This window comes from Pongo abelii, chromosome 10 (genome assembly GCF_028885655.2).
Source record: "Pongo abelii isolate AG06213 chromosome 10, NHGRI_mPonAbe1-v2.0_pri, whole genome shotgun sequence".
NCBI lineage: Eukaryota > Metazoa > Chordata > Mammalia > Primates > Hominidae > Pongo > Pongo abelii.
Genome location: NC_071995.2, coordinates 46,030,007 through 46,057,192, shown reverse-complemented (window position 1 = coordinate 46,057,192; position 27,186 = coordinate 46,030,007). Strand labels below are relative to the sequence as shown.

The window sequence follows — 27,186 nt, the reverse complement described above, 5'->3', positions numbered from 1 at the left end:
CAACCAACCATGTTTATTGATGCCCCTGTGATCAGAAGGGAGGCCAAGTCGAAACTTTTGGGAGAGGCTGAAATCAAAGGAAAACGAATAAATGAAAAAAAAATAAAAAACATCAACAGCAAAAAAGCAAACATTTTCATTTATATATATAACCATTCATTTTTGTATAGATCTCTGTATAAATATGCTGTAAGTATTAGAGGAATACTTTTTTTTAATAAGAGCAGGAAACAAATGCCCCACTTGCCACTCAGCTGGCTCAGAGGGCAAGAAAGCTAGCTGACAGATATTTTCCAAATCACCAATCCCTTGAGAGTTCTTTCCTCCCTCTTTGGAAGAAATCTACTTGGCAGCTCTCTTCTTCTGACATCCCAAAAGGAAAAGATACTTCAGAAAAGTGATTTCTTTAGGAAAAAAGTCAGTAAAAACCAGCACCACACCACTAATCCAGAGATACCAACCCCAGCTCCACAAAGACAAGCCTGAAGTATCTCTTTGAATTTTAATGGTCTATGATTATAAATCAGAAGTTATCACCTAAAGAGGACAGCACCAACCTTTTGTGAGAAAGAGCAATAGCTCTTAATTTCATTAAGTTTTGTGGGTCGGGGTGAGAGGGTTGTAGGGAGGAAGGATACTTGGGAATGATGTCTAACCTATATCCTTCTGCTTTGAGTTCCAGAGCAAGATAGTCTGGAGATTACTATAACAGAATTGAATGATGCCCCAGACATCCACCCTTGTCAGAATCCCAGAATACTGCACAAATGAAGCCAAAGCAGAAACACAGAAAATCATTTACCATATATAAGCAACTGCTGTTGTAGTCTGAGAACTAAAACATCTCAGACCTACATGCCTAATTTTATGTTGTATGGTACTACATCCCCACCTCAGAGAATCTTATTTATATCCAATCTCTAAAAACCTGAAAGTCCACAAAATCCAAATTCATTAATTAAAATTTGTTCTCCACCAAATTAAGTAACCATGAAAACACATGTCCATGCTAAAGAATATAACCAATAGCAAACCTTATTTTCATTCCCAGTTCACAATACGTTCCATAATTACACTGCATAATAACATAATTTCTTCCATTTTTTCTTCAAAATTCCAATTCTAAATATTTCTATTCAAAAGACACTAAATTCTCCATTTCCTAGGGAAATCATATGGATTTTCTGTTTTAACCCAGCTCTGGCTTCTATGGCTTTTTCTCAGCTTTTGATCCATATAGGGAAGAATAGCTACCATTTACTGAAGGCCTACTCATCAGGCATTGTGTTTAAATTATCAGTACTTCTTTCAACACCACTGGCAGGTGAATAGTGTTATTCACATTTTACAGAAGAGAACATAAACACCTCACCTAAGGAAAAGTTCAGAATGATCATTCTCATACCTCATAGGTAAACCCAACAAGGATACTCCTTTTCTATCTTCCATCCAGAAAAGAAAAGTTGCCATATCAGCTCTTTTCTCACATCTTCTCATTAATCAAAGCTTTGCTCAAGCAACCATGCTTCCCCTACCATAATTTCTACCACACCAGCTATGCCAGTTTCCAATGTATTGTCTCTCAGCATCAAATTCACCCTTTGTTGCCTGATACGTGAAAACAGATCTGGACCTTTTAAATATTTTACATTTCCTAGCTGGCAAGCTGTTAAAATTTGTCAGTAAAGCCCATTGTAGAGACGCTGCAGGAAGAAGGGGTTTTCCTCGCTAGTTATCTCTGGTCTCTCCATCACCAGGTTCCTAGAACAGAGAGTGGAAAACTGTGGCCTATAGGCTAAGTCCAGTCTGCTGCCTGTTTTTGTATGGCTTGAGGGAACCCCTCAAGTGGTCTAGTATTTTGAGCTATGGAGAACAAGACAGAACATCCTGCCTCTATTTCCCCCTCCACTCCCAGCAAATGCCTCTCTGGCCCAGGTTGCTGTTTCCCACACCCTTTCTCCAGTTTTGAGTACACACCAACCAGGGTCATTACAGGGCTTGCTGCCCTGCCTTTGTTCCACATAGCTGCTCTTAGACATCCTGGTCCAAGTCATATACAAAAGTACACTAGATTCCCAAAAAGGGTGGTATCTCGAGCTCCTGGTTCCAGGAATGCCTAAAGTAGCACACCTGACACTCTCTCCATGCCTACTTATCAGCCTGTTTTGTTAGTACCCCAGAAGGTGATTCCTGCCTGCCCAGTGAATAGGGATCAGCTGTAGCCTGGGCAAACCAGCAAACCTCTCCTCCATCCAGTGGGCTGCAACTATATATTCTTCAACAAGGTCTAAACTCCCATCCCAACTTCGTTCTTGCTTGTTACTCTTCTATCATTGCTTAAAAATTCTTTATATTACCTTTCCCTATTTAAATTACCATGTGGTTTCTGTCTCCCAAGGACCAGACTGAAAAAGTAACCCTATTACCCTGATTTGATCATCACACATTAAATACGTGTATCAAAATATCATATCATACCTCATAAATAGAATTATTAAAAATAAAAATAAAGGCAAAAAAGTAGCCCTCTTGTTGCAGAAGTGGGCTGTTTATTAAATTCAATCTGAAAAGCAAATGTACATCTTTAAATTGAAGCCCAGTCTTTAAAACCATTTTATATTTTTAAAAAAGACCACGGAGCTTTTATCTGTTTATCATTAGAACTTTTAACATGTTAAGAATAACTTTTGCCAGGCATGGTGGCTCACGCCTGTAATCCCAGCACTTTGGGAGGCGAGGCGGGCGGATCACGAGGTCAGGAGATTGAGACCATCCTGGCTAACACGGTGAAACCCCGTCTCTACTAAAAATACAAACAAAATTAGCCGGGCATGGTGGCACACGCCTGTAGTCCCAGTTACTTGGGAGGCTGAGGCAGGAGAATGGCGTGAACCCGGGAGGCGGAGCTTGCAGTGAGCCGAGATCGCGCCGCTACACACCAGCCTGCTGACAGAGTGAGACTCTGTCACACACACACACAAAAAGAATAATTTTTAATGAGAAATATATAAGATCTGATAGTTTACAACTTGAAAAATTTTAAAGTAAATACTCATGTTTCACCACACACCAATAAACTTAAGATGGATCAAAGACTTAAACATAGAAAATGAAAGCAGAGAAAAGTTTGTATGAATATTTATTTGACTTCAGGAAGAAGAAGGATTTTCTAAGCTTAAAAGTAATGGAAAAAATAACAGTGGAAATTACTGATGGAAGATTATGTAAAAACCTTAAAATTTGTACATTAAAAAATCTTAAAACAAGTGTACAAAGGCAAACTAGAGAATATTCTCCCAAAAAGAAGTCTAAGCATTAATCCCAAAATTAAGAGTAAATCCCAAAATTAACCAGTGGATAAATGAAAACTATGGTTAATATATGAAAAACAATCTCCTTCTTCAGCTATAATTAAGATACAAAATAAGCAATAATTTTTGCCTATTGTAGTGATGAAGACCATGTTTTAATAAAAAGATAGACAGATGAGACTTCCATTTCCAGATAAGATGGATTAATCACCTCCCACGTCTCCCATTAACTACAACTAAAAACCTAGAACTAAAACACATAGAACAACTACCAGAAGACTCTGAAAGGCAGATAAAAGCAAGATGACTGGATAAGGATTTCAGGACATAAGGAAAATGTAGCAGCAAGTTCTCCAGGGTTTGTTTTGCCTCACATATCCCAGCCTGGGCAGCAGTGCAACCTAAAAACCTAAAAACCAGAACTGCCAATGGTTGTCAATGGGCCTAGAAAGAAAAAGTCCCAAGAAAAATCAATTACTCTAGTTTTAAGAATGGAAAACTGGGATGGTGACGGGAGGAGGGATGGAATCTTTTATTTTATCCTACTCCAAGGGATTGCCAGCAAACAACCAGCACACCTTCCCCTTCCCACCAGCCAACTGATGGTCAACATGTGGGTAAAAGCCCTATAGACTCTCCCTGCTGTACACCAAGGAAGTACAAGCAACTAATCTGTGCCCTCCCTCTCTTCACCAGCAATGAGATGGCCCCTGAGAGGCAAAGCCTGTTGCCTCCTACCCTAGGATAGGCAAGTGTGAGAGTGGCAGATCCGGCAGAGAACCCTGTCAACAGCGCAGGGAAGCTAATGCTCTGGTCAGAAACCCAGGAGTGAGGAACCCCAGGAACCAAAGAGTGAGTAGAGAACCAAGAAAATGAGGGGGGCTGGAGAAAGGGCACATTAAAGTTTGGGTATGGAGGTTCTTATCTCACCCCTAGTTGTACATGCTAAGATTGATGAGAATCAGGGCTGGGCGCGGTGGCTCACGCCTGTAATCCCAGGACTTTGGGAGGCCGAGGCGGGCGGATCACAAGGCCAGGAGATCGAGACCATCCTGGCCAACATGGTGAAACCCCGTCTCTACTAAAACACAAAAAATTAGCCAGGTGTGGTGGCACAGGCCTGTAGTCCCAGCTACTTAGGAGGCTGAGGCAGGGGAATCGCTTGAACCCAGGAGGCAGAGGTTACACTGAGCCGAGATAGCGCCACTACACTCCAGCCTGGTGACAGAGTGAGACTCTGTCTCAAAAAAAAACAAAAAACAAAAAACAAAAAAACACACACAAGAGATCCAAATAAATTTCATAATTAGAAATTTCAGTAACAGAAATAGTAAAATCACTGTAGGGGCTCATAGCGGAATAGAGATGACAGAATAAAGAGTTGCTGAACTTGGAGATAGAAAGTATCCAATCTGAAAAACAGAAGAAAGGCCAGGCACCATGGCTCACACCTGTAATCCCAGCACTCTGGGAGGCCAAGGTGGGCAGATCACTTTAGGTCAGGCGTTCACGACCAGCCTGGCCAACATGGTGAAACCCTATCTCTACTAAAAATACAAAAACTGGCCAGGCATGGTGGCATGCACCTGTAGTCCCAGCTACTTGGGAGGCTGAGGCAGGAGAATCACTTGAACCCGGAAGGTGGAGGTTGCAGTGAGCCAAGAGCTGAGATCGAACTACTGCACTCCAGCCTGGGAGACAGAGCAAGACACTGTCTCAAAAAATTAAAAAATTAAAAAATAAATAACAGAAGAAAAAAGTGAAAAAAGCAATTCTTTTAGAATCAGATTTGACCTAGCAATCCCATTACTGGGTATATACCCAAAGGATTATAAATCATTCTACTAAAAAGACACATGCACACATATGTTTATTGCAGCACTACTCACAATAGCAAAGACTTGGAACCAACCCAAATGTCCATCAGTAATAGACTGGATAAAGAAAATGTGGCACATAATACCATGGAATATGCAGCCATAAAAAGGATGAGTTCATGTCCTTTGCAGGGACATGGATGAAGCTGGAAACCATCATTCTCAGCAAACTACCACAAGAACGGAAAACCAAACACCACATGTTCTCACTCATAACTGGGAGTTGAACAATGAGAACACGTGGACATAGAGAGGGGAACATCACATACCGGGGCCTGTCGGGGGACTGGGGATTAGAGGAGGGATAACATTAGGAGAAATACCTAATGTAGGTGATGGGTTGATGGGTGCAGCAAACCACCATAGCACGTGTATACCTATGTAACAAAACTGCACATTCTGCACATGTACTCCAGAACTTAAAGTATAATTTTAAAAAAAAAGAATCAGAGACCTCTGAGATATTATTTTTTAAAAAACACGTTTGTGTTACAAAAGTTCCAGAAGGAGAAGAGAAAGACATTGGAATAGAAGAAAATTTATATTTTAATAAATAATGGTTGAAAACTTCCCAAATTTGGTAAAAGGCATAAACTGACAGATCCATGAAGTACAGCAAAACCCAAATGTATCAACTTAAAGAAAACCACAGTCAGACAACATAATCAAACTGTGTAAGATAACTGGGAAAAGATATGGAAAAAAAACTTGGAAGCAGACAAATAAATATGATAAGATTCAAATGATTGCATTGAGGCCAGAAATAAGAGGAACATTTAAAAATGACTAGTAATTGGTCTACATGGCTTGTAAAATCTCTTCTATGGGTTGTAATCTGAATACGATATTTCCATACAACTGGATAAGCGATTGTACACACACAAAAAAGGAGATACTGAATAATTCACTAAAGCTTAATGCCTTCTCTGCATGAAAAAGATTAGAAAGCAAAAGAAAAGGCCTTACAATTCTCTAGGGCAGCGATTCTCAGAATACTGTCCTTATACTCGTAAGGAAACCAAACACTTTGGAGGAAATAACACAAAGTCAAAACTATTTTCATAATAATTCTAAGACATTACCCACCTATGTTGACATTTACACTGATGGCACAAAACCAACAGTGGGCAAAATTCTGGCCTCCTAGCATAAATCACTGTATTCTTCATCACCACACACTCACAGGGAAGAAGAGAAAAAAAGCAAGTTTAATTTTCAATATCTTTGATGAAGCAATAAAAATTATTAATTGTACTAAATTTCAACTTTTGAGTACTGTCTTCATCTGAAAAATCACAGTTCAGTGGGAAGACGCCACCTAAAAAGTCTAAGATCCTTGCCCCAAATGGACTGTGAGAGCAAAAAGAGGGTATGTTTGAGTTCCCACTGCTCTGAATTTCAAGATTTACAGTCAAACTCACAGGATGGCCGTTATTTATCTGCCCTTAACTAGCATTTGGTTTGCTCAGGACCCTCCCTGTCACCAAATGGGAAATGCAAGAAACGAAGGGTTGGCTGCCGGGCTGCTGACAAGCTAATCACAGGACTCAGTGACCTTCAATGAAGAGGCCTTTACTGGACTCATCTCAGTGAAACCTGCACAGGAATGAGATACAGCAGAACTACCAACGTGGTATCACTTGGGCATCATATGGGCAAGCTCCGTTTGATCTCTTGTTTAGAGAAAGAAGATGAGTTGATGACAGAAGATGAAATTCCCCAAGTACCTATTCATATTTGTAGGTTCTACTTAAAAATCAAAGGGTCAAATCTTAAGTAGGACATCTTTAGGTAAAACGTAAAAGTCAACACAATTGTGCAAAAATGGAGATAAGTCATCTTAGAGAAACACTCAATGAATATCATCAGTGCAAGATCTAACCTTATTCAACACAAGAAAATTCAAACTGGTGAATTTTCTGCTCTGCATATAACTAATATGAAAAATGTTTCAGTAGTAACTCTTAATTTCTGAGGTACATGTGAATACAAAATGGAGATAAACCTTATGAATGTAAGGACTGCAGAAGGCCTTCAGTTATCACTCATCCCTTTGGATACATATTATAATTCATATTAGAATAAAACACAATGACTGTAAGTAGCATTTTCAAGTCTTTAGCATTAGATCTGTCCTTACAGGAGAGAAGAGAATACTGAGGAGAATCTCTATAAATGTGATTGATACAGAAAAGTTTTCAGTGTAAGTTCTACTCCCATTGTGTTCATGAGAATTCACACTGGGGAAAAACCCTGTAACTGTCATGATTATATTGGAAAAATATTCAGGAAGCACTCACATTTGATGTACACGAGAGCTCAAACTGGGGAGCTCAAACTGGGGACATATTGATTACAGCTTTTCCCTTACTGTATACAAGAGAATACAAAATAGAATGCAAAGATGGTGGGAAAGCCTTTAGTATTACTTCATCCCTTAGAAAACATGAGAAACCACACTAGTGAAAAGCCCTATGAATGTAATCAGTACAAAAAATCCTTCCAATATAATCCTTCATTTACTGCACATAAGAGTATATAATGGGGAGAATCCCTATGAATGTGGAAAAGCATGTATTGATCTTTCATCTGTCAGGCACATGAGACAATTTATATTAGACATCTTATGAATGTAACCAATGAGTACAGGACAATTTCTCTATCCTTAGGTAACCAATGAGCAGTTGCAGCAAAGAGAAACACTTCAAATGTCATCAGTGTGAATGAGCCTTTCATTTTGCACAAGACAAATCACACAACAGGAATATATAAGCAATGGATATCCTTCATCCATTGGAGAAGAATCTTTTAATATAATCAGCAAGGCTGGCTTCATGGGCATGTTACTACACAGGGCTTCAAGCTTGGGTTTTAATGCTGAAGTTGCCGTCTTACAATTCTTAATTTATTTTTGAATTTGTGTTTTGTAAGTGAAGTCTTACGGAACAATGTAACATGTACTAGAAGCCCTAAAGCTCATGCACAGACCTCTCGCCACCTCCTCCATTACTGGGGAAAGATTCTATATAACCATATACACAAGACCTCTAAAATTACTTTTACAGATAAATAGTATACAAAAATGTTTTTTTCCCACTAATATATACAAGTATGCCACAAAGAGACACAGCCTTCTTTACAAATCCCAAAATAAATAAACTCATGGATCCATGGACTTAGGCTAGAAATATGAATCATGTAACAATACTGTAACCACAAGCCTGCTACAAAACTTAACAGATAAAAGAGCTAACTTTACAAAGCACCTAAATTGGTTCAGAAGTTATACTCTTTAAAACAGAGAATTCTATTAATACACTGTGCTAGGTAAATATTGATCTAGTACTAATTGCCACAGGATGACAGCAAGTCCTGGAAACAAATCCCACATATTTCAACCCCCACCTCCATCACCACCAGAAGCAAATTTGTCCCTCAAAAACCAGACGGCTCTGCTATAATAGCAGCTTTGATGGGCCAATACTTCAAAGGACAACTCTCAACTTAAAATCAACCCAACATTTTTGCTATATGGAAATATTTGGTAAGTTTTTCCTCTAACACTGGATTCCTGTTCACTTACCAGCTTCCATATTTCTCAGATTTCAGAAACATTGAGATGTTCTTTCTCCACCACTCACTTCTAATTTCCCTTATTGGATGCTTGGGAAATACTCACCTTCATCATACTTGTCCTACTGTCTTATATGCTGCTTTCTTCAACCATCAAAAGAATAAATAAAATTTACAGTTTATAATTATGTTTTAAACTATTTTTAAAAACCAATGGGGAAAAAGTCTCTAGGGCTTCTATGAAGCTTTTGGAGAGAAAAATGTATTTTTAAACATTAGCAAAAAAGTTGAATTTCAGGAAGAGTATCTGAGGGCCTTAATTAACCAGAAGAGGGTAAAATATCCTTCATCTCATGTCTTAGAACTCTAAAATATGACTTTCTAGAAGTCAGGGATCAGGCTACATGTGATTTACATTACAAAGCGTTTGTTTTGTTGAGTTATTATTTTGATGCTTATAAACTTTCAGATACAGTTGCTACTTTCTCCTAGTCCACTAGTTGCTTACATATAGCCATTCTTCATAAGCCCGTCACCTAAATGGGTCTTTTCTCCATGATCCAGTTGCCTTAAAATCCCTAAGACACAAGTACCAAGTCTCTTCATCATGCACCAATAATAACAGCAATGCCTACAGTTGGATAAAACTGAAGAAGTTTTATCCCTAGTCCTAAAAACTTCGAAATAATATATTAGATAAACTAATTCTGTCCTGTCTGCAGCTCCTGAACTTCAACAGTTATTTTTCTTTTTAAATAATAGTTATATCCTACTTTTCTGACTCATTAATATAAGTGCATTGCATAGAATGTAGAAAATACAAAAAGTACTACAGACCAGGGGTCCCCAACCTCCAGACCACCAACCGGTACCTGTCAGAAACCAGGCAGCACACCAGGTGGTGGGCAGCCAGCATTATTACCTCCTGAGCTCTGCCTCCTGTCAGATCAGTGGCGACATTAGATTCTCACAGGATCAGCACCCTATCATGAACTGCTCATGTGAGGAATCTAAGCTGCCCACTCTTTATGAGACTCTAAGGCCTGATGATGAGTTTCATCCCAAAACCATCTCCCCAACCCCCGTTTTCCCCAACGCCCCCATCCATGGAAGAATTGTCTTCCACAAAAGTGGTCCCTGGTGCCAAAAAGGTTGGGGACCGCTGCTACAGACTAAAAAAAATAGAGTGTGCATATTCCTAAGGCCTTATAAATGAAATCACCTACTCTGAAGAAATTAAAGCAGACCTTTTTCAGAAAGAGAAAAAAAGTGAGGGAAGGGAGAGAGCCCCCAAATAAGTTAAGATTCCAAGGAGGATTGCTCCTCTAGTAGTCACCAAAAAGTAGGGGTTTTTCACTTCCTAAAAGAAAGGGAAAATTTCCCAAAGAAAATGGAATGCGCAACATATCCTCTGCTTATTCCATCTTCCTTCTGTTCACTTTACCTGCACTGATGGTATAATGGGTCTTTTTCTGCCTCTTCCATTTTTAGGAAAACGTTTGTCTTCAGAAAACCGCCATTCCCGGTTCTTCTAAAAACAAAAATTAAGATTAAGAATTATTTAAAAGATTAAGAATTTTCAAAAATTCTTAATCTTTCCCACCCTAGACGTGTGGGCTCATAACAGGAGGACCTCATAGTGACATGGGCAGAAGGCACCAGGGGAGCTGGAGGGGCCCTCAGGAGGCCACGAGAGTCCCAAATTCACACGGTGGCTCACAGTACTGGGGAATCTCCTTTTCAGAGATGGGTGAGCCACTCTTCCACTCTTCCAGAGCTGCCTGGACAGAGAAAGGTAGACGATGGGCCTTGAGACCCAGGAAAGCACATGCTAAACGGCACAGAAGCCCAGGGATTAGGGTGCTACTTCTATCCAAGAAGGAAAACAAAACAAAACAAAACCAAAAGCCAAAAAACTGAAATTCTCCTCCCAGGATTCTCAGCGCGGTGGGAAGCAAGTCAGTTGGCTGAGAGAGCCGCCGTTCTCCTGGCTCCGCCCCACCGCAGTTCGCTCTTATTTCCGGAGGTGGAAGAGAAATGGCTCCTTAGACTCTTGCTGGGGATAGTTACTGAAAGGGGCACTTTTTTTTTTTTTTTTTACAGCCCATAAAGAGCGCTTTCCCGTAAGGAGAAGCAGAATAACAAAAAAGACAAATTGTCAAAGGGCAAAATGTACGCATTTGGATAAGGCCCCAGAGCGAAGGGAACACAAAGGGAATGACTTCTGCGAGGTTGAGGATTGAAAGATACTGGCCAAATGGATGCCTGAGACTTTTGGAGTTGAGGAGGAGATACTAACCAAAGGGCTAGGCTGGGTAGAGAACAGGAAACAAGACGTTTAGTTAGAAAGAATGACATAGGCAGAGACAGCCTTTCTCCACCATACAATGCAGACTTTTTATTTTATTTTGAGACAGGCTCTCGCTCCGTTACGAAGGCTGGAGTGCAGTGGTGCCATCACGACTCACTGCAGCAGCCTTGACCTCCCCGAGATCAGGCAATTCTTCCACCTCAGCTACCCCAGTAGCTGGGACTACGGGCGCGCGCCACACTACAGCTGGCTATTTTTTTTGTTTGTTTTTTAATGTAGAGATGCGGTCTCCCTGTGTTGCCCAGGCTGCTCTGGAACTCCTGGGGGCAAGTGATCCTCCTGCCTAGGCCTTCCAAAGTGTTGTGATTACAAACGTGAGCTACCTGCCTGGCCAAGGATCTGGAATTTTTGTTGTTAACACTCCAGGTAATTGGATAGATAGATAGATAGATAGATAGATAGATAGATAATTTATGTATTTATTTATTTATTTTGCTGCTGAGACCAGGATTTTGCCTCATTGCCCCAGAGTGGTCTCAAATTCCTGGCCTCAGCAGTCCTCCCCCTTAGCCCCCCAAAGTGCTGGGATTACAGGTGTGAGCCACCAGGCCCGGCCCAGATTTCTGAATAATTAAGGAAGAATTATTTTTCCCTCTGTCTGTCCACACGCAGGTGCTTCCTCTCTCTTCTAACAATCTTTCCTGCTACAGGCTCTCCATTTGGCATGCCTAGGGAGTGGCACTGAGTGTTCAGGCTTTCTCTTGACTTTATTCTCCTGCCCATCATCGTTTTTAGCTAGCCATATTATTAAAATTAATTCCCAATATTACTGCTAGTTTATGCCTTAAAATGTGCGAATGATAAACATAACAAAATGCTTGTAAGTACAAATATATCCTAAGGGGAATTTCAGTTTTGTTTTGTCATGGTGGGACCTAATTCTCAAACTTTGGCTTTGCGTCAGAAACATCTGAAAGGTTTAAAAAACACATTGGGCCGGGCACGGTGGTTCATGCCTGTAATCCCAAAACTTTCGGAGGCTGAGGCAGGCAGATCGCTTGAGCTCAGGAATTTGAGACCAGCCTGGGCAACATGGTGAAACCCCATCTCTACAACAACAACAAAAAATACAAAAAATTAGCTGCTCGTGATGGCATGTGGTCCCAGCCACTCGAGAGGCTGAGGTGGGAGGATCACTTGAGCCCGGGAGGTGGAGGTTGCAGTGAGCCGAGATCATACCACTGCACTCTGGCCTGGGTGACAGAGTGAGACTCATCTCAAAATAAACAAAACAAAACAAAACAAAAAACAGATTGCTGGGCCCTACCTGAAAAGTTTCTGATTTAGTAGGTTTAGGGTGAGGCTCAATAATTTGCATTTTAACAAATTTCCAGATGATGCTGCTGTTCTGATGACCACACTTTGAGAACTACTGGTCTAGCATATCTAATTATAATAGATAGCATTTACTGAAGTTTCTGCAGTGTGTTAAAGGAGTGATTGATTTAACATGCAATTCTTATCAATACCATAACAGATAGGGGTTAATATTTCTATCTTATAGGAGGAAACCTGGCTGAGGATAATGACTGAGGTTACTTATTGTAAGAGAAGGCTGCTGAAGTTTAGAAAAACACACCTATCCACCATCAGGCGGGCCACCGGCTTCACATTCTTCTTTTATCTAAAAAGTAAGCAGGCATAGAATGTAATGTGCTATGGTTTAAAAATACCTTTGCTGAACTGAGTGTTCTCTTGGGTAGTGGTTTTGGGCAAATAGTTTCACCTCTGCAAGTCTTAGTGTCCTCAAAATGGGGGACAGATTGGACTACTGCAGTTAGGCCATCAAGACCCCTAACCTGTTACTATTTTCCCCCGTTGGGTCCCATGTTTTGAACAATTTTTATTTTTATTTATTTATTTATTATGTATTTATTTATTTATTTTTTGAGATGGAGTCTCGCTGCGTCGCCCAGGCTGGAGTGCAGTGGTGCGATCTCGGCTCACTGCAAGCTCCGCCTCCCGGGTTCACGCCATTCTCCTGCCTCAGCCTCCCCAGTAGCTGGGACTACAGGCGCCCGCCACCACGCCCAGCTAGTTTTTTGTATTTTTTAGTAGAGACGGGGTTTCACCGTGTTAGCCAGGATGGTCTGGATCTCCTGACCTTGTGATCCGCCCGCCTCAGCCTCCCAAAGTAGAACAATTTTTATTATATTAGCCAAAGACATTTTTGTTAGCATAAGATAACCACGGTTGCCACCCTGAGTTGGTATTTCAGCCAAAAACAAAGAAACGAGATTTTATTTAGCATGCACAAACTTAAGTAGCTATGTGATTTCTCTTAGAACACTGAAATATTGAGAGTTGCTTATGAATGCCTAGAGGTTTGTAGGCCACGGGCTGGACACAATAGAAATGGTTTGTTTTCAAGGTTCGTTCTTGTAATACTAAATGAATCTGTAAGGCTTAGTGCTGATGTAATCATCATTGCCTTGACCAGTGCTTGAGTGTGTGGGATAACACCTTCGATGCCTGTTTCTATACTTTTGCCAAGAGATGAAATAGGAATGAGAAGTTGAAATGGAGTTCAGGAAAATGAGGTTCTGTTTATACCAACACACTGCTGTCCCTTTCATTGTTAATGTCTGTTAATTGTGTGGGGCTCTTTCTATGATATTATGTTCTCTCTGTTTTTATATTTTCAAATATTTCACTGTGGATAGATTTAACTTTCTCTCTTTTAAGATAGATAATGCTGTGTTCGCCATTGGAGATGGCCTGTTGTTGTTGCCAGCGGTAGCAGCTTAAGTATTGGTATTCCCATTTCATTCCTTGGCAAAAGTATAAAAAGAGAAGCATTGAAGTTGTTATCCCACTGACTCAATACAAAATCCATACATTTTTCCATGTAAAATAATTCTTGCGCTATCCTCAAAATCTAAGAGGAGTTGAGAAAACACATATTTTTAAGGAAGAAATTGACTGTACTACATATCATATATTTGGGATAACCATTTGCCCAAATAAGCATAATGGCCACATTAAACAGAAAAACTGTGTTAGGCTCTTATAAAACAATCAAGGGCAGGGACCACCCATTTGTTCTTTTTTGCCCTCAAGACTTTAAAAGGCTAGTAGACTACAAATGATAATATTACCTCATGTTATTGAGCCATTGTGAGTTGTTTTCAATAATGTTATTCATAGATTGAGGTCTCCATCCCAGAGAGATCTGTGCTACCGTATCACTAACTCCAACACAGTAACTGGGTCCTAATCAAGAACCATTTATGAAATTCCTTATTGGCTCTTTTTTGGATCAGACCATAGCAAGTATCCTTGATAATTCACACCATTCAAAAGTGCTGGATGAGAAGTCTGAATACAATGCATCTCACTGTTGGAAATTTTCTATTCTAACTATTAACGTAGTAGACTACCTTCTTTTGATTATCAAGCAGACAAAAAATGCCGTCAACAAAACAGAGTGCTTTTAAGTGTTATCACTATCAATTGATGTGCGAAGAAATTATTGAGATAAGGGTGTTACATCTTCTTGGGAACCCACTATGTAAAGGATATACCCTGTGACAGTGCTATGGACAGAGTAATACTTTCACAGACTAAATACAAATACCTTTACAAACGAAATGAAATCTTAATTATCTGCAGAGCAACATAGGCAAAATCTATATAGGTTGTAGAATAAATGGTGAGGTAACCAAATTGGTATTGTTGCTACCATTTTTAGTATCCTTAATTGATTCACCTTGAGTAACCTTTCCCTTGTTCCCTCTTGTATTCCACTGGCCCCTGAAACCACCTTCTCCTTAACCCCTCCCCGATGAAACACCAGCTAATTTTATAGAAACCCTTCCATTCTAAATAAAAGAATATGTTTTATCATTTAGGGATAGAATTAGTCACTTCTCAAGACTCCCTCTTTATTTGTTAATTCAGTTACTGATTGGTGTTTTAATTGATTGAACAAAAGAATTAAGAGCATACTCACCAAAATCTAATTATACCATATATTATTAGACTATGTTATAATAAATTTCTTTTTTTAGTTACTTAAGTATTGAAAAAGTTATATTAGGCAAAAAAAAGATCTAATAAATAATTCTACTAAATTATTTATCTACTCCACTCTACACTACTGGTGGAGGGTGTCCAGGTTCTTGGTATTTTGAACAAAGAATTGGACAAAATGCACAAATAAAGCAACAAAAGAAAAGCACAGATTTATTGAAAAGAAAGTACATGCCACAGAGTGGGAGCAGTCTTGAGCAAACAGCTCATGAGCACTAGTTACAGAATTTTCTGAGGTTTAAATACCCTCTAGAGGTTTCTCATTGGTTACTTGGTGTATGCCCTATGCAAATGAAGAGGATGAAGTAAAGTTACAAGGTTATTTACTTGGTGTACACCCTATGCAAATGAAGAGGATGTTTCCTGTCATAGCTGAAGTGAAGTTACAAAGTTATTTACTTGGGCATAGGAAGTTGGGGTTTTTCTGTTTGATTTAGTTCTAGGAAGTCCTTAGGCTCCCTGCCTCCAGACCCTATTCTCCTGCCTCAATAGGATAACAGAGGAAAATTGCTAAATCAAAGAAATATTTACTGGTGAGAAACACACAGGATGTGAAATCTTATTATGTGACCTTCCTTGTTAGTGCAACAAACATTTCCAGATATAGATGTTCCCTGACCTTGGCTTCCACTAGTCCTTGGTCACAACAACGTCTTCATCATTTAGGAAATGTTTGGGAATGAAAAGTACAAGGATGTGTGTCGCTTTTACCTCTAAGGTTGCTGTGAGGGTAGATGAGAAAATGTGTGTCAAGCATTTAGTGTAGTGCCTGGAATATAGTAAACCAATGAATAAATGTCAGAGGTATTCACTATGCAGCCCATGACAAGTTACTCAGTTTTCTTATCTATAAAATTGAGGTACTAATACCAGCCTGGCAGGGTTGTCATGACATTAGTAATGATTTATAATAAACTGTCAAACACTGGGACTGGTACTTAATATGTATCTAATAATCAATTTAAAATGATTTAATAATACATCTTATTTACTATCTAAAAAGTAAGGTGATTAGATGGGTTAGCATTTCCAACTTTGTAGCTGAATAATCATGAAGCTTTGTAATACCTAATAAACACAGTACACTCTTTTCCACAACAAAGTGTTGTCATGTGTCACAAGGCTGGCCAAAGACTGAATCTCTGATGGGCCATTTAGTGACTAATGAATAAGAGGTTAGAAAATGTAATGAATAAACAAGTTCAAGTAGGCCTACATGGTAAAGAAGAGTCAGAACAGGACTTACACATAAATCAAGGTTATGGTCTGATAAGGGTCAGGCTCCAAGTGAAATCACCACATAGACTTTGAAGTGGTTTTATAGAGAAGGGTAAGAATGAGGGCTTCTGTGGGTCCACTGCAGGAGTTTAGTGTATAACACTGTGATGACATGTAAGATTGATGTTAGAAAGTTTTGAATATACTCAAGAGTTTAGAAACAATTAGAAGATATAAGCAAAGCACAGCTGCTATAATGTGATTGGATCCAGACAGTGTTATAACTAGATTGGTGGTATATCTCTAGAAGAGTGAGAAAATGGTGCAGAGTTTTACTTTTAACCCTTATGAGAAATAATGATGATAATAATAAATATAATAATATTCTTGAGTGATTAATATGTCCAAAGTTCATTTATTTTACATTTATTCATTTAACTGATATTTCTTAAGCACCAAGTATGTGTTAATAGGCATCACTCTGAGAATAGGATAGTTAACAAATCAGACAAGATTCCTGCTGTTATGTGGCATATTTTCTATTGGATTTCATGGGTTATCATATGTAAGTCTTCCAACAATGTCTTACAAGTATTATTAAAATTGTTTTATAGATAAGGAAACCTGAGGAACAGACAAGTTAAATAACTTTCTGAAACTCACAAAGCCAGCAAGTCAGGAAATAAATCTAGGTGGTCTGACTCTAAGGTCACTGTTTTAGTCAGTCTGGGTACTAAAACAAAGTACCATAGCCTAGGAGGCTTATAAACAACAGATATTTATTTAATATTTTATTTAATGAACTTAATATTTATTTATTAAATATTAATATAATATTTATGGAGGCTGGAAGTTTGAGATCAGAATGCCAGCATGGTGGAGTTCTAATGAGAGACCTCTTCCAGGTTGCAAACTGCCAACTTCTTATTGTAGCCTCACATGGAAGAAAGAGAGGGAGCTAGCTCTCTGGCCTCTTCTTATGAGGGCACTAATTCCATTCATGAGAGCTCCACCTTCATTACTTAATTACCTCCCAAAGATCCCACCTCCAAATATCACCACACTGTGGATTAGATTTCCACATATGAATTTTAGGGGTATATAACATGTAGATCATTGCAAAGGCCTTTGGATATTAACCAATAATATAACCAATAATTGGATATTATCCGATAACATGGATATTATTTCAGTGCTGCAATAGTCCAACTTTTATAAACCCAATTAAGGATATCAATAAATGTAACCAAGTTAATATTATAAGTCAGAGACTTTTACAACTTTCCATAAATTTCAAGTGAAACAATTTTTAGAGCCCAATTTTCACAACATCATCTGAGTTCCACAAGAACCAACTAATAAAATACCCTAGCACACATTCGTCATAACAAATGTCAGTTGTAATTGGAAATCCACATTAAATTTGAATATTCCCCAATAGTTTAAAAAGTAATTATAAATATTCTTTTCTAGCTACATGTATTTATTTATGTATTAGCCCATTCCCAGCAGATTTTATTTCATTCTTTCACAGTAAACAAATTCAGGGAATTTTTACTGTAAGTTTTACTGTAGTTCAAATCCAGTAAGTTTTACTGTAGTTTTCATGTCAATAATTTATATGGGTTAAAATAAGTTTTACTGTAGTTTTCATGTTAATGGTTTATATGGGTTAAAACTCATACCCTCATTCTTAATTTTGTGGTACTCTATAGTCACCATATGAAAGAAATAAAGTTACTTTTGGGGAAATTACTTGAATAAGGTCAAATGAGATCTGCAACTGTGGGATACACTTTGTCAACATTTTAAAAGGCCAACCAGGCTTTGGTCATTGTACATTGATATGGTATAAGCCTATGCTTTGATTATATTCATTTCAAAGTTCTGTATTAATTAGGAAATAATGGCTCATTCTGAGAGGAAATGATTATATTTGATTTTGAGAATTTTGCATTTGAGCTGATAAAATGAGATACACCAGAAAAAAGTGAAAACATGAAAATTAAGCTTCAGTGAAAGTGAAGTATAGGAAAGTTATAAATATTTTGATAATTAATAGATTATATATCATATCAATGTATTATATATTCCTCCCTGACCTCATTCTTGAAATCTCACCCATCCTTGACCTTCCCTGGCAAAGATCAAAATTGAGAAAAAGATCAGGAGTGGGGTAAGTCTCAGGAATAAAATAAGAGGGCACCTGATATTCACATTGCTTGGTAATGAAAAATAATAAAGGCTTTTTAAAGCAGTGTTAATGTGCCACCAAGGTCATTAAATCAGTTTGGAACCTGGCAGCATTTGTGCACACGAGTAACCAGACTCCCTATTGCAAGCCCTCATGTAATTTAAAGTGGGTCATAAAGTCTAGGTAGTTTTGGAAAAACTTTTTTCCATTGTGAGCTCTTTTCTCTATAGATACTATTCTTTGACAAGCCAGGCCAGATAGTCTGGATTAATCTCTGCTTATGCAATGCAGGCTGCTACGTTTAAAACATGCTTTTATTCATTTTTAAAAGAAATGCATGCTTATTAATCACGGTTTGGAAAACCAGAAATTAGAACGAAGAAAAAATAACCCATAGCTTCATCATCCAATACCTTATGCAAATTTAGAAGTATTTTCTAAATCTTGTTTTACTTTGCATAGTTAAAAAAAACACTTGAAATCATATTGATGTATAATTATGAATGCTGGAAAAACACTTGAAATTATATTGATGTATAATTATGAATGCTGGATTTTTTACTAAACATTATAAGTATTTTACTATGTTGTTAGACACATAAATATTAACTTTCATGTATTTAAAAAATTAAAGAAATTTTTCAAAGATCAAACTTAAACTACTGCATAGTATTCCAGAGTTTATTTAATTATTGCCCTTTGACAGTTACTTAGATTTTTTTCCATTTTTAATACTGCAAACATGCTACACTGGATATCCTTTTATATTCTTCTTTGTGTATATGTGTATATAATTCTCTGGGAGAGTTCTAGAAATGGAATTCCTAGTTGAAGGGTATATACATTTATATTTTGGTATATATTGCCAAATTGCCCTCCAAAAAGGCTGGGCTAATTTAAATTACTCCCAACAGTGTTTTATTGTTTGTTTGTTTGTTTGTTTGTTTTGAGACAGGGTCTCATTCTGTTGCCCAGGCTACAGTGTAGTGGCACAATCATAGCTCACTGTAACCTGGAACTCCTGGGCTCAAGCAGTCCTCTCAGTGGGATCTTGCTATGTTGTCCAGGCTGGTCTGCAACTCCTGGCCTCAATGGATCCTCCTGCCTCAGCCTCGGTGGGATTACAGGCATGAGCCACCATGCCTGGCTGTGTTTTATTGTTTTAATTTGCATTTCCTTATCAGTGCAACTGAGCATCTTTTCATCTGTTTATTTTTACTTCTTCTTTCGTGAATTGTTCTTCCTATCCTTCTCTAGTTTTTCACTGAGCTATTTATTGACTTGTAGGAGCTCTTTATATTCTGGGAGACAGAGAAATGACAGTGTCAGATAGGAGCTGGTCCAGTTGTTCTCTACTTAAACAGTAACAGAAAACACCAACATCAGACAAGGTTATTCTGTATCTGTGATAAAATAAGACAAAAAATATGACCACTCTGTAATTATGTCTGAGCAAAGATAAGAACAAGAACACTGTGCAAATCACAAAAATGATCACAAAAAATGAGGGCCTGCTGCTGTTTTACCTATTTACAACTTTAGCTCCATTGGACACCTCCTACCTCCTAGATAATAATTAAGATATGCAATCATGGAATTGCTTCACTTTCTGAAAGACTCACCCCAACATTTAACACAAGCCCAAACCACAAACAATCCCCTCTTAACTCCCTCTTACTAAGATATCTCACAGGTTCCCCCGGCACACAATCTCTTTTTGCAACAAGTAATAGATCCAACTCTGTTTGCCTACAGGTATGTTTTCTGGTATATTTGGACCTCTGGATGTTAATCCTTTGCTCTGATGCTTGATACAGATAATTTCTCCTGGCCTTTCTTTTGTCTGCTAACTTTGTTTATGGTATCTCTGTTACTGATACGTTTCTAATTTTATGTTGTCAATTTTATCAATCTTCTCCTTTATGTCTTCTTTAGCTTTGTGACTTGTTTCCCTACCTTAGACTATAAATAGTATTATACCATATTTTCTTTTAATATTTTTACAATTAAAAAATGTTTAGCTCTTTAATTCATCTGGACTTTACTTTTGTGTGCAGGTAACGAAGATTGAAGTTTTTTCTAAATCTAGGACACTTCAGGACTTAATTCACACCAATCACTTTCTCTGGGCGGCTTTCCTTGACTCTCTCCCACCACCTCAACAATCTGGGTTACGCGTCCTTGCGTTTTATTCCCATAGCACACATCGCAACAATCATCACTTAGAATAGTTTGCTTGAGAGCAAGAGCAGTGTTTTATTTATAATTGTATCTCCGTGTCCAGTAGGTTGCCTGCACAGTAGGAGTTTAATCAATATTTATCGATTGACTGTCCTCCTTACTTCTTCTCCTTGAGAGCAGGGGCTAGATCGCATTTGGTGGGCCTCTACCAGGTAGATATGAAATTGAAATAAACCAGAGATTCAGTCCCTGTACTGTTGCCATGGCAATGCGGCGATTTCTTCGGGTCTGCAACGTCAGTTGTGCACTACAATTGGCTAAGTAATCGAACGCTTGTCTCACTCCCCTTCACAATTTTCTCCCCGGCTGCTACACTTAAAACTAAAATTACGTAAAAGGAAGGAATAATTTCCGTGCAGTTTCGCCAAAGCCCCTTTCCTGGATTCTGGCTCCTTCTTCTTGCCCCAAGGCTGAGGGGATGCAAGCAGTGACTCCTGTCCTCGGGTACCTTACAGAGTCCTGGGGCTAGCTTAAGAGGTGCTGGAGAAAGACTGGGCGCCTGGAGTGGGTGGAAGCAGAAAGCTTCTATCTCATGGCGCACCCCTTTCCCGCACCCTGAAGCCTGGCTGGGTCGGCCCTGTCCCGCGCTCCGATAGCCTGCACCGAGCGCACCAGCCGTGTGCTAATGGTCGGAACATGGGCACCTTTCTAGGAAGACTGTTAGGAGACGGGAGGCTGGGCTGTGGCCTGTGGGAAATGTAGTCTCAAGGCGTCCTGTGTCCTGGAGCCTGAGAGGCGGCTCTGCCTCAAAATGCTGACTCAGTCATTGACCGCTGAGGGAAAAAACTGTCATGCTTCTTATTACTGAGACATAAACGAATGAGAAATGAGTGGGAGACTATAGATAATCTGGGGTAGAATTTGGTAGCCTCCTAATTTTCACCCTCCTGAAGAACTGACCCTACTCTCCTTCCGTCTCTTTCCTTAAAAGTGTTCCAGAATCTAGCTCGGCCTTTTATTCTGCTCACCTAAGCAGTTTGGGTGTGTAGGTGGGAAAGTGTGTGTGTGTGTGGGGGGGGGGGGGGGGTCGTGTCAGGTTTTTCTTTCTGTCTTTGTTTGTTTCCTTGAGAGTGCAAACTGGAAAGCCTAGATATGTAAAGTTGCCCAGAACAGTGCTCGCTGCAAAATAGCCAGGAGGTATATGATGTTTGTTGAACTTAATATGATAAGGGGCTTTGAGAGGAAAATGATTGCCCACTGTGGGATAAGGACTTGGGAGGGAGAATATATGGCGTGAGTCAAAGGATCTGTGGTCCTGGCACATGGCTTGACTCTCCACAGTACATCTTGGTCAGCTGCTTCATTTCACAGAAAACTGAGATAAAAGGGCCCTGCCTGCCCAAGGCCCATCACTACACAGCAACAGCATTGAAACTAGAACCCAGGGCTCCCCTCCCATGGTTTACCTCCAGGTCAGACAATGAAGTGTGGAGATCAGCTTCTCACACCTCTGAGGGTAAATAAAGGCTAGGAAGGCAGTATCAAGGAAAGACGATGCCAGAATCTGGCCTTTCTTCTAAGACAGATTGAGGTCTCCTGCTCTTCAGTAATGTGTTCTGTAGGTTAGCTAAACAAAGAGAGCTTACCCTTCCTGTGAGTCTCAGAAAGGAAGGAATAACTATTTGAATTGCCAGTGACAAGGAGCAATGGAACCCAGGAAATTTGAAGTAAACTTTCAACTGTATCCTAAAATCCATATGATTCCTCCCATTTCTCCCCTCCTCCTCTGCCTCCTCCTTCTTCTTCTTTCTTCTTCTTCCGAATCCATGGAGTAAAGTGATAGCAAATTTATTAAGAAAGTAAAGGGAGGCCGGGCGCTGTAGCTCAAGCCTGTAATCCCACTTTGGGAGGCCGAGGCGGGCAGATCACGAGGTCAGGAGATCGAGACCATCCTGGCTAACAGGGTGAAACCCCGTCTCTACTAAAAATACAAGAAATTAGCCGGGCGTGGTGGCAGGCGCCTGTAGTCTCGGCTACTCGGGAGGCTGAAGCAGGAGAATGGCGTGAATCCGGGAGGCGGAGCTTGCAGTGAGCTGAGATTGCCTCGCTGTACTCCAGCCTGGGCAACTGAGACTCCGTCTCCAAAAAAAAAAAAAAAAAAAATAGGAAAGTAAAGGGAAAAAAGAATGGATACTCCATAGGCAGAGCAGCCCTCCTCTTCTTAATGATAATTATCATCAGATCTAAAGTAGCCTCTGGAATGATGGAGTTAGAAGATTTCATTCTTTCTTTTCTGGAATGATGGAGTTAGAAGATTTCATTCTTTCTTTCCTGGATCCCTTTAGAAATTGAATTCCTAATTGAGTGATGACCAGCCGCATGGCAAATGGAAAGAGCAGAGGCCTTGGCCTTAGAAAAGCCTAGATTCAAGTCCTAACTCTATAATTAAAACTAACATGATCAAATTACTTCTCTAAGTATTCTCATCTGTTAAAAGGGGTAATAGTACTTACTGCATAAAGCTGTGGTAGAAAACAAATGAAATTTTTACTGGAGTTAAGCACCTACCACAAGGTAAAAGGGACATTGGTTTCACTCAGGTCCCCAAAAGTACCTGAATTGTAATTCAGGAACTAAAAAAGTAAGAAGCACAAATAGACACTTTTAGAGGAAGTTCTGGGCAACACCTTTCTCCCTGACAGGATAGTCTGCAGGAGTATATGATAGGAATTTGGAACGCTAACGCCTAGACTGAGATGGTGTTTAATTTCCACAGAGCTCCTGTGTACACAAGGGTATACTTCTGAAAATCTGTATCTCTTTTCTTAGAAGCTGGCTCTTTCCTGGCCTACAGTTGTAATCTGAGCTACATGATGCCTTCAGGGCCAGACATTGGAGTCAGAAGGGTACCCTGTGGTAAAACTCAGGAATATTCCCCCTGGAATCAGGAGTTCAACCTGTGGGAACTCTTTTGGCTCTAAGATTTCCTACCGTAGCTTTTTTGAATGAACTGTGACTCAATTCTAGAAGCTGTACCTTAAGGGTACACCTTGAGGCCAGAACCACACTCAGAAACAGATCCTGGAGTTCCAAGAATTTGATCCTGTAAGAGTCTTGGCAGTTCACAAAGTAGGTGAGATGGGGCACTTGGGTGATCGGGGAGATGGGGAGTTTAGAAGGGCAGAGTTGGAGAGAAGAACAGGGCTCATTGCCTCTACAAATTCAGTATACAGAATACTGGTAGGTGGTTTTTGAGAATTATCTGCCAGAAAACAAAGTAGTGAACAGTGAGGAAGGAGTTTATGATGGGGCTAGCATCCCTTGTCTTTGGAAGATTTATATTTCCTTTGGACCCCTAATCCTTTGCGAGACAGGTTAGTGATTCTTTCCTGAGGTTCCATAGCTCCCAATATTTATCTGCCTCTTTGCTTGAAGTTATAAACTATGGTAGGACAGCAGAGGTCATGATAGTAAAGGATGAAACTGGAAGTAGAAGCCAGGGCAACAAATTCGAGTAGAGATTGCAATGTCCTTCAGCTAATTCTCTGTACTTTCTATCTCAATGGATCCTAGGCTTTAGGCCAGAATCTTTCAGAAATTTCTTTAATGTCACTAACAATGCCTGAAAACAGGACTTTTCCCTCTTCCCCTTCCTCTTGCTTCTTAGGGTTATGCAAAATTTAACTCAATATAACAAGAAGTCTTAATCCTGAATGTTATAGGAACAAGAAATGGTCTTCTGGTTGCAATTTAGAAACAGGACCAGGAAGTCCTTCTGATGGGGTTGGTTGGCATCACTGAGTCCACAGTAGAGAAAACTGATACCTAACCTGAAGAACTGCCCTAAAAAGAGGGGTTACAGCATCTGCATCCCAGATTGCGGGAACAGAGATGGCCCAGGTAAACGAAGGGAAATGTTTCAGTAGGTTAATCCCAATATAGATGAATGTGGCAGAGAATAGTTTATCACTTCTATCCCTCTGCATCCACCCAAAACTTCTTAATCTCACCTTCTGAGGCAAATTCATATTGGGACAACCCTAAGTCTCAATGTTCTCAAGGCCCACCAAGAGAAGCTCTCAAAAGTAAAATACCTTTCTAAACTAAATTTTATGGAAAATAGATCCAGATTTCAAGTTAATGATGAAAAAATACATTTTAGCTTTCATTTTTCTAGGGTTGTTAGTAGTACTACTTTTGGGAAGATAGAATAGTAGTGAGGAAAATCAAGATATTACTAGTTTCTAGTGACTTTCTTCTTTTCTGGATCATCCACCTTCCTAGTTTTCCACTCTTCCCACTGACAGTAATTCTAGAAACTGGAACATGACATCCCCAGATGGCATTTTCTTATAGTCAAATCCTAAGTAAGTTTTAATTATCTTTGTTTCTACTGAAAAAAACAATAGGCTATAAGTTCATGATTCAGAAATCATAAGGCTGAAGAATGGGGACTGCCATGAAATGTCATGATAAAATTTGACAAAAAGCTTTGATGGTGTGAGGCTATAGGAGGTGATTTTCTAACAGTTTGGAGTGTGTGTTTGCTTGTAAATGTGTATTTCTGGAGTATGATCTCAAAAGGGTGCTAAAAGAGGAGATATGCTCAGACATATACCCATCCTGTGATGCTAAGTTTTTAAGTCATCATCACAGTGAAAAAGTTTTACAGTAAACTTTTTCTTTAAAAGGCCGGTTAGTAAATATTCATTACTTTGCTGGCCAGCTGGTCACTGTCACAACTACTCAAACCTGCCATTGTAGCACAAAAACAGCCAGAGACAAAATGTAAACAATTGAGCAGGGATATTGAAATATGAATTTCATACAATTTTATGTATCATAAAATGTTATTATTTTGATTTTTTCAACCATTAAAAAATGTAAAACTATTCTTATACAAAAATAGGCAGCAGGGTGAGTTAGCTTAAGAGTTTTTCTAAGTCTACAAAATTTCATTGTGCATTTTGGAAAGAAACAGGGCGTGGGTTGTGGTGTCAACTGTGAGTGTTTACAAGGGGAGAGCAAATATAGGGTTTTGTCCTAAATATAGGACAAAATCAGACATTATGGCCCCTCTTACAAGGGGAGAGCAAATATAGGATTTTGTCCTAAATATAGGACAAAATCAGACATTATGGCCCCTCTTGATTAACAGAATATATGCACACTAAGAATAAAGACAAGTAGTACTAAAAGACGTTGTAAGTACTAAAAGACGTGGTAAGTATACTCTATGACATTTGCATAATGACAACATTACCTAATGACACATTTCTCAAAACTTTTCCCCATTGTTAAGCAACACATGGCTATATTGTGGTGATAGTTTCCTCCCATATGATAGTCTCTTTGGCTCTTTTTCTTACTTCCTAGGAGATATCCTTAACTTTATTTTCCAACTATTCTATTGAGATTTCCATTTCTCTTATCATGTTTAATTCTAAGAACTCTTTTTTGTTTGTTTTATAAATATCATTTGTATAGCCTCCTGTACTTGTTTTGTGGATGCAGTTTATCTCTCTGAGTATCTTTCGGTTTTGACTTTTGTTTTCTTCTCTCTGCATATTCTCTGTTTCCTCCAAAGTGCTTTTTTTTCTATTAGTTTGGTTTGGTCTTTATCTTTTATATTGGAAGCTTTCCTCATTTGTCTGGTGATACTTGGTTGTCTGTTTACAGTTAGAGTGGAAGACTGTAATATGAATTGGAATTCTGAGTGCTTGGTGAAACTTATCAACTTTGAGCTGTTTTACTGGTTAATCAGGTAGATTCTTTTATTGAGAAGCTCTAATATAAATATATTTAGGTCTTTCCTCTTGAGCTGCTCTGATTCATCAGTTAAGACTCTTCAGTCCTTTACTTGGAGGGTAAATACCTGGTTACCAACATTCTGCAATTCAAATGGGAGAAGAGATCTGGAAATCTTAGCACTCAAAAGGCATATATTTCTTTCGTCTCTCTATTTTGCACACAATATTAATATCTTCAAGTAGACCTGGTGTATCTGCAACAAAATTACTCTGTTTCTCCAAAGAATAAATTTTCAATTTTCTGTTAGGGTGGATAACAGATTGTTCTCACAGCTATGTGCAATGGGGGAAGGGATAAAGGAATTTAAATGTTTTAAAAAATTTTTTCAACCAATTCTTCTTTGTTAACTTTCACCCCCCACCCTTCATTCCTAATTTCCAGAGGATTTTACAATGTATATCACAGTTGGTTCTTGGTCCCATTCCCCTACCTAGCTGCTGTACTGGAATTTTTCTTTCTTAGCTTTGCAAAATCAAATATTACACATCTATCTGTTTATCTGTTTGCAAAATTTCATTGCTCAGGATTGTTTCCCCTTCTACTCAGAAATGCTGTCTTTTTATTTTCAGTTGGCATGTAATAATTATACATATTTATGGGGTGTAGAATGATGTATCA

The 27,186-nt window shown here is 39.0% G+C and overlaps 2 long non-coding RNA genes across 4 annotated transcripts in view; one reads left to right on the top strand and one right to left on the bottom strand.

Moving 5' to 3' along the window:
- Positions 1–10,716, bottom strand: LOC129049122 (uncharacterized). Its single transcript, XR_008511926.1, has 4 exons — positions 10,395–10,716; positions 10,206–10,292; positions 8,868–8,905; positions 1–67 (listed from the first exon to the last, which is right to left on the bottom strand). It is a non-coding gene; the product is annotated as an uncharacterized LOC129049122 (long non-coding RNA).
- An 11-nt stretch (positions 10,717–10,727) lies between these two features.
- Positions 10,728–27,186, top strand: part of LOC129049121 (uncharacterized) — a 35,656-nt gene continuing 19,197 nt past the window's right edge. For 2 of the 3 annotated variants that reach the window (XR_008511925.1, XR_008511924.1), the window contains exons 1-3: positions 10,763–10,933; positions 11,352–11,498; positions 12,637–12,763. This is a non-coding gene — a long non-coding RNA (uncharacterized LOC129049121). Of the gene's footprint in view, positions 10,934–11,351; positions 11,499–12,636; positions 12,764–27,186 lie in introns of all 3 variants that reach the window. The other variant, XR_008511923.1, reaches the window with a different exon arrangement.